The sequence below is a fragment of the Calliphora vicina genome, chromosome 2 (assembly GCF_958450345.1).
Source record: "Calliphora vicina chromosome 2, idCalVici1.1, whole genome shotgun sequence".
Lineage (NCBI taxonomy): Eukaryota > Metazoa > Arthropoda > Insecta > Diptera > Calliphoridae > Calliphora > Calliphora vicina.
Window position 1 is genome coordinate 99,937,015 of NC_088781.1, and position 12,977 is coordinate 99,949,991.

Here is a 12,977-nt window from a genome sequence, read left to right on the forward strand (position 1 = left end):
ATTAAAATCTAGTACAAAAAGGTTTAAGACAATTTTTTCAATTAATTTTGTAAATGATTTGATTTAACAAAAAATAAATCATTCAAAGTTTGAATAAATTCTGTTAATAATTAACTTTAAAATTAATTCAGTTTAAACAAAGGCTTTGGAATGAATCTAAAAAATTAAATATTAGGAAGGGATTTATGGAATGAAAGGCTGACATTTTTTAATTACGGATTAAGATTTTAGTGAATTAAGCTCGAATTTTATTAATTCGAAGCTCTGATATTTAATAATTATAACACTAAGTTTTTATATGAAATTTGGTTATAATATTCCTAATTTACAGTAGCATTATATATTTCGGGAATAGCCGGGTACCCGGTAATGCAGAAAAAAATTTCCCGATTCCAAAAAAGGTCGGGATTTTAAAAACCCTACTGGCAAGGGTGGGTATATATAAGTTTGTAATTTCTACATTTTTCATTTTCGACAAAGTTATATATATATTATATATTCTGGATCGTTATAAATAGCGAAGTCGATATAGTCATGTCCGTCTGTTTGTTGAAATCGACTTTCCGTAGCCCCTAAATAACTACATACATGATTCATACATCAATATGTCGGGAATTCTTCCGGCTCGGTTGCTATTTAAAATCGACAAAATCGGCCCACAAATGGCTGAGATATAAGAAAAAAACGGGAAAACCTCGATTTTTGGCCTATTTTTGATCTATATCTGGATTACTAAGTCATTAATATGGATATCTAATGATAGATATTTTAAAGTCCATTGCAACGATGTATGTATATAAAGCTATAGTAAGTTGGTACTGCAATGGGTCAAAATCGGGAAAAATATTTTTTAACCCGAATTTTAAAAAAATATTTTTTAACTCGAATTTTTTAAAAAAAAAAAAATTTAAAAAACTTTTAAAAAAAATAAAAATTAAAAAACAATTCCGAAAAGAAAAAATTTAAAAAAAAACTTTTTTATAAAAAAATTTCGTTTCCTAAAAATATTTAAAAAAAATTATTTTTAAGTATAATTTGGTGAAGGGTATCTATGATTCGGCACAGCCGTATATAGCACAAAGTATACAGAGGCGTCACGAGACAGAAAATAATATAGTTCTATATTTGTTTCATTTTTAGTAACTGCCCTTTTTATTTTGTTTTAGTCTTAATTTTCTGCCGCAATAATTCAATTTCTTTCCGATTTAGTTTGATGCAATCATTTATTTTTGTAATATTTCACTTTTAATTGCCATTGTACATGTGGAGTTTTATTTTGCAAATGTAAAAAACAACCAAGAATTTTGTTTCATTTAAATTTACACGTAAACAATACACACATTTTTATAATTTTTCATTTTAAAAAATTTTGTGCCACAGACTACGAAAAAATTGTCTTACAAATTTATTTGTTTGTTTTGTTCACATTTCTTTGTCTACCAAATTCGTGTTGTATATAGCGTTTTGCTTTAACACATCACTGATATTGTAGTACAAAATATATTGCTATCTCTTTTTATGAGAACTGCCCTAACATCTGATTTGGCGTTTTTTAAACGTCAAATTTGACACTTCTGTATATTCTGTGGTATATAGCTCTCTTACTGGTTTTTCATTTGCATTATTCCCAAAATATTACATTTTAAAAAAATATAAATAAATTATTTATATTTTTCTTATTTTCTGTATATTAAAACTAATGTAAGTATTTTTAAAGGAAATAAACCACCGATTTTCGTGCATCGAATAATGTATAAACATTGAAATTTGTCGATATTTCTAGAAGTTACGACCTCTAAAATAAAGATCATGCCCGAATTGTTCAACTTTGGTACCCTGCAGCTAATGTTAACCCTTTCGCTACATTGTATCCATATGGATACATTTTAGATTTTTGCACATAACTTCGACAATTATGAATATTTTTAAAAAATAGTCTTTGAGTCTATTTTTGGAATATATTTAAAGATGTTTACAATTTATTTTATTGAATTATCGCTATTCGTGTTCGATTTATAGCAATTTGAAAATGTGTGAAAATTGATTTTTGAATCCAACATTTTTTTTTAAAAAAGTGGCTTCGATTTTTTGCATATAAAATTTGTAAAAACTATAATTTTGTAATAAAAATTATTTAGAATGCTTAGAAACATATTAGGGAAATATAAAAATAAAAAAATATTTAAAAAAAAATCATTGGGGGCTTCAGGATAAGCTTCCAGGACTAAAAATTTAATTTGGTATAACGGATAAACCAGGACACGTAGGACCTTAATATTAATATCAGTCAATATTGATATCAATACCAACCAAATGATAAACTTAAAACATCTATTAACACCTCCAGTTAAAACTTGTAGCGAAAGGGTTAACTCCTGCTGCACAAAATTTTACGATCACCAGAACTAGCACATTTATTTATGTATATCAAATTGTATTTGAAGTAAAAGAAGGCACAGAATTATTTGTACTAAAAATTAAAAGAATGGGATAATTCTAGCTGGTATTGTGTTATTTTTTAAACGATAAAAAAAGGAACTTATACAAGTTAATATTAAAAGGGGTAACATATGTAGGTAAATCATGTTTAAAAATTCTGTGGAGTGGGCGCTCATACTAAAACTCAAACTGACCAAAAAATAAACAAATTCCATATGAGAATTTAAAGAGCAAACAGCATACGGTAATAAATAGACAATAAATGGTTACTTACTTCTACTATCTCCTTCTACAGCAATCACCCTTATCTTTCCGTTAACAAACCTCATTAATTTTCTTTCTATCTAAGGATATGCGCAAATCGATGCTCCTTATCCCTTATAATTCTCATTTAGTTCAAACAATTTTTAGTATAAGTTATCAAGGTTGAACAACGAAAAGCATACTTACCTGGCGTAGGGGTTACCGTGATCATTAAGGCGGTTCCCCCGGAGTGAGGCTTGATCATTGCACTTTCGGTTGAGATGACCTCCGCGATTATTCCTAATGCGAATAACTCGTGCGTGTAATTTTTGATAGCCGGGAATGGCGTTCGCGCCGTCCCGACATTTTTTAATAAATTTCAAATAAAAACAAGTCGGCTTTGTTTGTGGGATTTTTTATAATAAATATTTTAACATTTGAAACGAATGTATTCTGCATTATATATTAAGTGCGAATGGTCTTGCATCATTGCAAATGCAAAATTGTATAGGTTTTTGTGAAAAAACTAAAATAATAATCAAAATTTTGTGAAAACAAACAAAAATAATAAATTTAATAAAAAAGTAATTAAGGTTTGCTATACTTATTTTTAAGCTTCAACAAGAACATACCTCCAAAGAGGATGTGCCTAAGTAATGAGAAACGCAAAGTGGTCCGAGCAAACTAGGGCTTGCCGGGAGAAGTCCATACTGCAAATTTTGCTCCACTTAAGCCGGCGCATGTTGGGTTGAATCATGTTCAAGTGGCGCTTAATTGATTTTTTAGAATTAATATTTATGAAATTTGGTACCGGGTAAAAGTAGACAAAATTCTACATCACTAATAGCTAAAATCGTTATTCTATGTTGCATAATTTTTCTGGTGTATACTGTCAAAGTGGATAAATTTTTAGATTTTTAGATAAAGTAATAAAAATTGAAATTAAACACAATTAGAATAATTTTTTTTGTTTAAAACATTTAAAAGCTAACTTTTTATGATAGAACCATAGTAGAAAAATAGAAGGTAGTTTCATTCTCTCTTTATTTTTTAAAATTCTACGTCTGACATGCTTAAGGATTTTGATGTTTTCGTTAAAATAGTAATACCATATTAATTAAAAATTTTCCCATATATTCTTTGAAGTTTGTGAAAAAATTAATACATAATTTTCATTAATTTGAAAAATATTAAAAAAAATATAAAAAATATTTACTATCAAATTGGGATCAAAGGTAAGATTTTCATTTTCAAATATTTCAAAGCTAATTTGTGGACATTATTTTAAGATTTAACAAACATGAGTTGCATTTTCCCCAACTGTGAAAATACCAAATATTTTTGCAAAAATTCAAATGTAAATTTGTTTAAAGTCCCTACATTACCTAACAAACGACAACAGTGGCTGGATGTATGTAAAACTTGTCAGAGGGTGGATTATACAAACCAAACACCAGTTTTTTAAGCCTTTTGGAACGTTTAAATTAAATTTTTTTAAAATTTAATGAAAATTCTTTGTCAGGTAACCCAAATTATATAGCGAATGTTAGTAATTGAATCATTAACTTCCAACACAACATACTTAATACATTTTTATTTAAATACTAAATTATAAATTACACATTTTTTGTAAAAAATTTCTCTAAAATAAAAATCATTTTTAGGAATGTGGCAACGCTTTTTATAATTCTCACAAAATAAGGAAACTTCAAAAAACCTTATTTGAAAAAAAAAATTTTGATTGAAACTACCTTCTATATTTTTATCATGGATAGAACCATCAACTTCAGGTATTTGAGTATATGAATAAGAATATTTTATTTGGATTTTTTTGTAAAAGGACCAAGCCTATTGAAACTGGCTGAAATCGGTCCATTATTTCACCTAGCCCCCATACAAATGTCCTTCCGAAATTGGACTTTATCGGTCATAAATGTTTAATTTATATATGTATCTCCACAAATTCCGCTCCACATATGTTTTATATATACAAAATTCATGTCACTAAATTTTGTTACGATCGGTCCATAATTAGTCATAGCTCCCATATAGACCCGCTTCCGAAAATCACTTTAACGTGCATAAATCGCTTAAAAATGTTGGTATACTCACAAAATTCAACATAGTAAACTTTCATATAGACACGACCTAATTTCATGGTGATCGGTCCATAATTGGTCATAGCCCCCATATAAGGCCCACTTCCAAAAATCACTCAAAAATACAAATTATTGAAATTTTAAAAGAAAAATGTTTTTACTCTTTTACTTAGTGTAGGGTATTATATGGTCGGGCTTGACCGACCATACTTTCTTACTTGTTTTGTTTTTCTAAATGTTCCAAATTTAGAGTATTTTTAATTTTTGATGGATAATAACTAAATATGTTTGTAGTTGTTTGTTTTTAAACTATATAATAAAAAAAGTACAACATTTAGGCTCTTATTTTAACAAAAAAATGTTGCGCATGTTTGCGCGCCTTTCTTTAAATTAAGATTTTATTAAAAGACTCGAGCTGCACTGTGGCGGAAAATGAAAAATGAAAATAAATGGAAATAAATCTGTAAATTCTAAACCTTTTGTGGTATTTTAATAAAATTACCCATGGCTATAGAGGAGGTAAAGCTGAGTTTAAGTTTTTGAAATCTTTAAAAATAAATTAATCTAACACTATTGCCTGAGTTAAGCTTCACTTTAGATGCGATTCAACCCACTGTGCGGCGGTCATCACATGCTACGCTAATGAAGTTACAGTTTCCCATAAATTCGTCTTATACAACTTTTGACAAGACGACACCCAAGGCGAAAAAAAAGTAGATCAACTGTGCTGTTAACGCCATCTGTAAAGGAAATTCGCCTTGGTAACCAATATATTCAACATATGTTTATGAGATATTGTGATATCTTCGATTTTTAGTGGTTTTGCTTTTTTCGTCAAATGTTTCAACAATGTGAACGTACCTAAACACATATTATTCTACTTTTTTTTAACACTTTCATTGTTAGACATATGTATATAATCCTGAATCCCAAAATGGCACTTTTCTTCCTTCTGTACTTGATAGGTGCTTTTTAAATTTTCTATAATAATGTACAAAGAAAGATGAAATTAAGCATACATATATTGTCCTAAGTTAGTGAGAATTCAATGAACTAAGAAACATGGTATTTTTTATACCCTCCAACACCATGAGGGTATATATAAGTTTGTCATTCCGTGTGTAACATTGAGAAATAATCGTCTAAGACCCAACAAAGTATATATATTATTGATCCTTATGAAATTCTAAGTCGATTGAGCCATGTCCGTCTGTGTAAAACACGCTCACGTCCAAAATAGACAAACAAAATAAGTATACTTGCTAAAAAATGTTTATTATTATTATCCTAAGCAGTTTGGTATTGAAAATCAGCAAAATCGGTTCCGTAGAACCAGAGTTATAACCAAAATGTGAGATAACCTAAAAAAATGGATAATATTCACATATTTTTGGCTATTTGTGTAAATATATTGCATATAATTCCATAAAACTTTACACACGTTCTTTTTTGGTCCATGATTTCTCCTAGCCCCCATACAAATTTCTTCCCGAAATATGGTTCTACAGAATCCTTTTGCAGTATCCATACAAAATTCAGCAAAGATAAGTTTCGTGCTAAAAGAAATTACAACACAAAATTTCTTGTGTCGCTATTAAGTAGAAATTCGTCACAAATAATCCCCATATATACCAAAATCCCTATACCTAATTCTATGAAAATCGGCCCATAATTGGTTATTGTTCCCATATCAGATTATAGTTCCCATATAAGGACCACTTTAATTTATGAGTTCAGTATTTTATTTTTTATAAAACTTAACATTTCAAACAGAAACAAACTATTTTTCAGTGTATCATTTTTATATTTTACAAGCATATTAGCGGTATTCACTGTTAAGTGCGAATGGTCTAGCATCATTGCAAATGCAAAATTTTACCGTAATCCAATAACAAAATACACACAAAAACATTTACAATTTTGCATTTGCAATGATGCAATACCATTCGCACTTAATACTGAACTCCGCTATTATTTTTCGCTTTTAAGTGCAATTTTTGGTTGCCCTGGCAATAATGTGGTAATTCCCAAATTCATAATCTAGTTTAAGGGGAAAACAAAAGCAGATAAATCATTGTAAGAACAAAAAGTGTTTAATTTACTATTCCCATATGTACGTAGTATGTTTCATGTGGCTACTTAGGTACCCTGGTCATTCTGTAAGGGTTATTTTTGCATATTTATTTAAGGGTTAAATAGTGGAGGAAATTTTCACTATTTCAATTACATGTATGTAAGTAAAAAGGATTCATTTATCTATGAGGACAATATGTAAATTATCACTGGAGTGGTGTCTGCGCCATCCTCACATTATTTTATACAATTTAAATGAAAACAATTTTAGAAATTATATTCATCTTGACAAAGCTTTGTCAGATAACAAGTCATATATGTATGTATATCGAGCAATTTTTAAAGTTTGAAATTAACAAAACAAGATAATATTTGTACAAAAAGCTATATACATACATACATATGTTATTTAGAAAAGAAAATAAATATCTAAGTATGTATATCATGAATTCCACAAACGAATTTTATTAATTGTGATGCATTTGAGAGATAGTTATGACCACTGTAGTCTAATATATTGTTTTATGATATTAAGAGCGTTATATTAGGCTGTGCCGAATCTGCATTTTTTATAAAAACATTTGGCTAGTTAGTTTTATGCCATAATTTTGAAAAGTCGTTTTTTCGAGAAATTTTTAATTTTTTTAATTTTCATATTTTTTAAAAAGGATTTTTCGTTTTTGTTTAAAAGAAATACATTTTCCGAAGCGCTTGAAATATCAAAATCAAACGTTGAAATTGTTATTCGAATCAATAAATTTTTCATGAATTTTTAAATTTTCAAAGCAAAAACATTTGAAAACAAGTAAAAGGACTATATTCGGCCGTGCCATTTCATATAATCTCTATAATATTCATAAAACTCTTGTAAATAACTTTATTGAGATAAAATATTTAATGACGATCAGCCCATAATAGGTTATATCTTCCATATAAGTCCCAAATCCAAAAAAAAAAAACATTAACGCGTATAAAAATGTATATCGATAAAAAATTTAACAGAAATTAGTTTCAAGTAGACAGAAATCATACTACTTGATTTGGTGACTATGGGTTTATAATTATATTTAGCTCCTATCCGGAAAATTCATTAAACGCGAATATGTATCTATATTTTGTGATATAACTAAATTTAGCATATGGAAATCCATATCGATGGCTTAAAAAAAGGCGTAACTCGATTTTTTGTTATTTTTCAGGAGAAGGAAAAAACTTAATAAAATCAATAAAATTTTAGAAACAAAAAAGTTTTTAATGCAATTTTTATAAGAAGAGACATTACATTTTATTTCTCATTTAAAATAATTTTTTTTTATTTGAATGAAGTCATTTAATATAACCCTTTTTTCATTGATATTTTTGAAATAAAAAATTAGTTACGCTTTTTTTATATTAAGCCATCGATATGCAAAATTGAGTCAGAACAAAAACATACTTTGAAAGTTTAACTAAATATATAACAAACATGGAAACATGAAATATTAAAGTTTTTATACCAATGTAATTTCTGTAACAATTTATTTTAACAAAAACAAAAAATGCCTAGTGTTTTTGTATAAGTTAAATTTGTTGTAGGGACGAGTACACCTTATATGAATACACCATGCTTCATATGTAGAATGCATTTTACCAACCCCTATTTATAATGTTTATATACACAAATGTTATCCTTGTGTTTTATCCTTTATAATTCTCATTTAGTTTGAATTTTTCCCAAAATAAGTAATCATGGTTGAGCAACGAAAAGCATACTTACCTGGCGTAGGGGTTACCGTGATCATGAAGGCGGTTCCCCCAGAGTGAGGCTTGATCATTGCACTTCGATTGAGTTGACCTCCGCGATTATTCCTAATGCGAATAACTCGTGCGTGTAATTTTTGATAGCCGGGAATGGCGTTCGCGCCGTCCCGACGTTTTTTAATAAATTTCAATAGAAAAATTTAAATGATCCTCTGCCCCTAGGTCTCCAGGCGGCCGTAAAGAACTCATTACAATATTAAACTTAAACACTGTATTCTAATTTATTTTTATACCCTTCACCATGAGTGGCAAGGGTATATATAAGTTTGTCATTCCGTTTGTAATTTCCACATTTTTCATTTGCGACCCCATAAAGTATATATATTCTGGATCGTTATAGATAGCGGAATCGATATAGCCATGTCCGTCTGTCCGTCTGTGTGTTGAAATCAACTTTCCGAAGCCCCCAAATAACATACATACATGATTCATATATCAATATCTCCGGAATTCTTCCGGCTCGGTTGCTATTTAAAATCGAGAAAATCGGTCCACAAATGGCTGAGATATAAGGAAAAAACCAGGACAACCTCGATTTTTTACCTATTTTTGACCTATATCTGGATTACTAAGTCATTAATATAGATAATATGGATATATAATGATAGATATTTCAAAGACCTTTGCATCGACGTATATAAGACCATAGTAAGTTGGACCTGGGCTGAGATATAGCCAAAAAAACCAAAACACGGCTTAAAAAAAAACGTAACACGATTTTTTGTTATTTTTCAGGAGAAGGAAAAAACTTAATAAAATCAATAAAATTTTAAACACAAAAAAGTTTTTAATGCAATTTTTAATAAGAAGAGACATTACCCAGCAAAAACTTTACTTACCTAGTAAGCCAGCAAGTATAATTGGAGCAGAGCTATAACTACTTATTATTTGACTGAAACACTACTTACCGTTGTTCGAGATTTTTAAAAAATTCAGGGGTCAAGCTTACTAATGTACTTACAATCAGTTGAGAAATAAGTAGTAAATTCACAACAAGAATATGTAGCTAAAAAAAAAACACAAAAAATATTGCCTTGTGTGGGAATCGAACAGTCACATTATTTGCTTGTGTTTGATAGTCAAGCTGCTAACTCAGTGCTCCATGTACGAGTTATTTTATTGGAAGTTAACAATAGTTTTAACATCAACATATAAATGATTATGATATGAACAAAAAAAATAATGGCTTTGACAGGTGGCAAACCACTAACCTTCCGTTTTCCAGTCAAACACACTAGATAGCTGTGCTAAATGCAAAAGTTCATTACCAGCCTGTATAAAAATAAGTACTTATTCTAGTAAATAAAATAATGTACTGGGTAACCACCACTCCTTACAAAAGAATGCATGAAATAACTAGTTGTCATTACAACTATTTTATCTCATTTAAAATAATTTTTTTTTTATTTGAATGAAGTCATTTAATATAACCATTTTTTGAGTCAGAACAAACCCATACTTTGAAAGTTTGACTAAATATATAACAAACATGGAATATGGATATTAAAGTTTTTATACCAATGTAATTTCTGTAACAATTTATTTTAACAAAAACAAAATGCCTAGTGTTTTTGTATAAGTTAAATTTGTTGTAGGGACGAGTACACCTTATATGAATACACCATTCTTCATATGTAGAATGCATTTTACCAACACCTATTTATAATGTTTATATACACAAATAGTTATCCTTGTGTTTTATCCTTTATAATTCTCATTTAGTTTGAATTTTTTCCAAAATAAGTAATCATGGTTGAGCAACGAAAAGCATACTTACCTGGCGTAGGGGTTACCGTGATCATGAAGGCGGTTCCCCCAGAGTGAGGCTTGATCATTGCACTTCGATTGAGTTGACCTCTGCGATTATTCCTAATGCGAATAACTCGTGCGTGTAATTTTTGATAGCCGGGAATGGCGTTCGCGCCGTCCCGATATGTTTTAATAAATGTCAATAGAAATAATTTAAATGAGCCGCTGCCTCTGGGTCTCCAGGCGGCCGTAAAGAACTCATTACAATATTAAACTTAAACACACTGTATTCTAATTTATTTTTCAATATTTAATTGGCAAACAATAATTTTGTTATTGTTCAACTTTGATTTATAAATATTATAATTAATAATTTACTTAGAAATCCATTTGATGAAATATCTGATATATTCGAAGAATAAATAATTGAAATGTAATGTAACTCGCACAGAAAAAAGTTTCAATCAAAATATTATGATTTGATTTCAATTCATAACGTTTATAAATAATTTCTTAAATACAGTGAGGCCTCGATTATCCGTGATTCGATTAACCGGCAACTTCAATTATCCGGAAAAGAAAATATTTTTGAATCGATGAAACTTTTTTGCATCGATTAACTGTAATTAACTCTATTATCCGGGATTATAAGCAACATTTTTTTGGATTATTTTTGAACAATCAAACACAATGTGAAAAAATCGAAAAGGGGAATTCCCTCGCCTTTTAAAGTTTTGTTTAGAAAGTGATTCTGTTATTGGCTTTCGATGTTTTCTGAAAGAACGAACTCCAATTTCTGGATTAATTGTGAATGAAAAGGCTAAAATATTCCACTCAAAATTAAACAAAAAAAAATGGTATGGAATTTACAACCTTAATGCTGCAGGAGAAAAATGGTTATATAGCTGCCACAATTTTTGTGTAAAAATTAAATGAATTCATATTAATGGAAAAACTCAACAATGAAAACATTATTGTGAAATTTTCCCACCAAATGTGATGTCTTTGATCTATCCGATGGGTCAGGGTGCAATATGGAGCTTTAAATGTCATTCTCTAAGGACTCTAGTGTAAAAACTAGTTACGTCAATCAACAGAGAAGAATTCAAGAAAGCACTGTTCTCAATTAATAATGCTTGGAACGCTATTACTTCTGCAGAAAATGAAGGGGTGTAGGCATATGTTCGAAATTTAATTAAATCCTTAAATAATTTTATTATTACTGATATAATTATGTAATTACAACAATATGTATTAAAAAACTACTCAAAATTGGTACTCAATTAACCGGGAAAATTGATTATACAGAATGCTTCCGGTCCCGACCAATACGGATAATCGAGGTCCCACTGTAGTACAATTTTTTTCATATTTTATGTTTTCAAAAAAAATCGAGAAGGCTTGAAAAATATTATTTCAATTTCATTTACATATATTTTTATGTTGTTCAAAAATGCTAAAAATTTTCTTCTGAAAATTTTTTATTTTTTTTATGATTTTCAGCTACAAAATGAGAAAATATGCGCGAAATTCACTAAATTGTGTTAAAAGGATGAAATGCTTTAATGTTTATTAATGTTTTATTATGATTAATGATATTTTATAAGTTTCAGATATTTATAATTCATCATAATACAGTGACCGACAAAAGTCTACATACGATCATTATTTTCGTAACTCGCGGACTTCTAAACCATAATAATTAAAAGTAACAAAAAAATATCGCTAAATTTATAATTAATTTAACTTTTATTCACAAAAAATTAAAAAAATATGTTGACAAAAGTCTACATACGATCTGTACACTAAATAAACATTTTTCAGCGAATAAAAATGTTCATTAAATTCAATATTTCGTTGGGTCGCCATGGGCATCTACAAGCGTCTGGGCATCGAAGCAACTAAATAATCCAGTTCTGCGGACGTTATATTTTGCCATTCTTCTGGAAGTTTCTCCTTTAACATTGGTTCACAAGTAATAAGATGTTTTCGGATCTTCCGTTGTAGAATTTCCCACACGCGCTCAATAACATTTAAGTCCGGGCTTTGAGGTGGTGTGTACAATTGTCGTGGGGCATGGTAGAGTAGCCAATCTTTGACAGTTTGAGACGTATGTTTCGGATCGTTATCTTGCTGAAATATCCAACTTTAACCAAGAGTTGAAATATCAACTGGTGCTCTCAAATTTTGTTCCAAAATAGATTTGTACTGATAACGATCCATATTATCCTCAATAAACACTAACTTTCCCACTCCAGAAGCAGCGACAGTACCCCAAACCATCACACTGCCAACACCATGCTTAACTGTAGCGAGTACGTTTTTCGGATCGATTGCTGTACATATTTGTTTTGCGCCATACTTTATCTCTCCCATCACTTCCAAATATGTTATACTTCAACTCATCAGTGAACAAAACTCGCTTCCAGAATTCCATGTCCTTTTCAAAGTGCTTTTGGGCGAATTCCAAACGAAGTTTGCGATCCGTTCGCTAATTTACAAGGAGTTCTGCTTTAATTACCATTATTATTTAAGGTTCTTTGAATTGTTCGTGGATGAACAGTAACTTCTAAT

General features: G+C 29.4%; 3 non-coding genes across 3 annotated transcripts; all 3 read left to right on the forward strand.

Moving 5' to 3' along the window:
• The first annotated feature begins 2,881 nt into the window (after positions 1–2,881).
• Positions 2,882–3,046, forward strand: LOC135952742 (U1 spliceosomal RNA). Its single transcript, XR_010576107.1, has one exon. It is a non-coding gene; the product is annotated as a U1 spliceosomal RNA (small nuclear RNA).
• A 5,556-nt stretch (positions 3,047–8,602) lies between these two features.
• LOC135952729 (U1 spliceosomal RNA) lies at positions 8,603–8,766 on the forward strand. Its single transcript, XR_010576096.1, has one exon. It is a non-coding gene; the product is annotated as a U1 spliceosomal RNA (small nuclear RNA).
• Positions 8,767–10,423: 1,657 nt separating this feature from the next.
• Positions 10,424–10,587, forward strand: LOC135952726 (U1 spliceosomal RNA). Its single transcript, XR_010576093.1, has one exon. It is a non-coding gene; the product is annotated as a U1 spliceosomal RNA (small nuclear RNA).
• Positions 10,588–12,977: the final 2,390 nt, after the last annotated feature.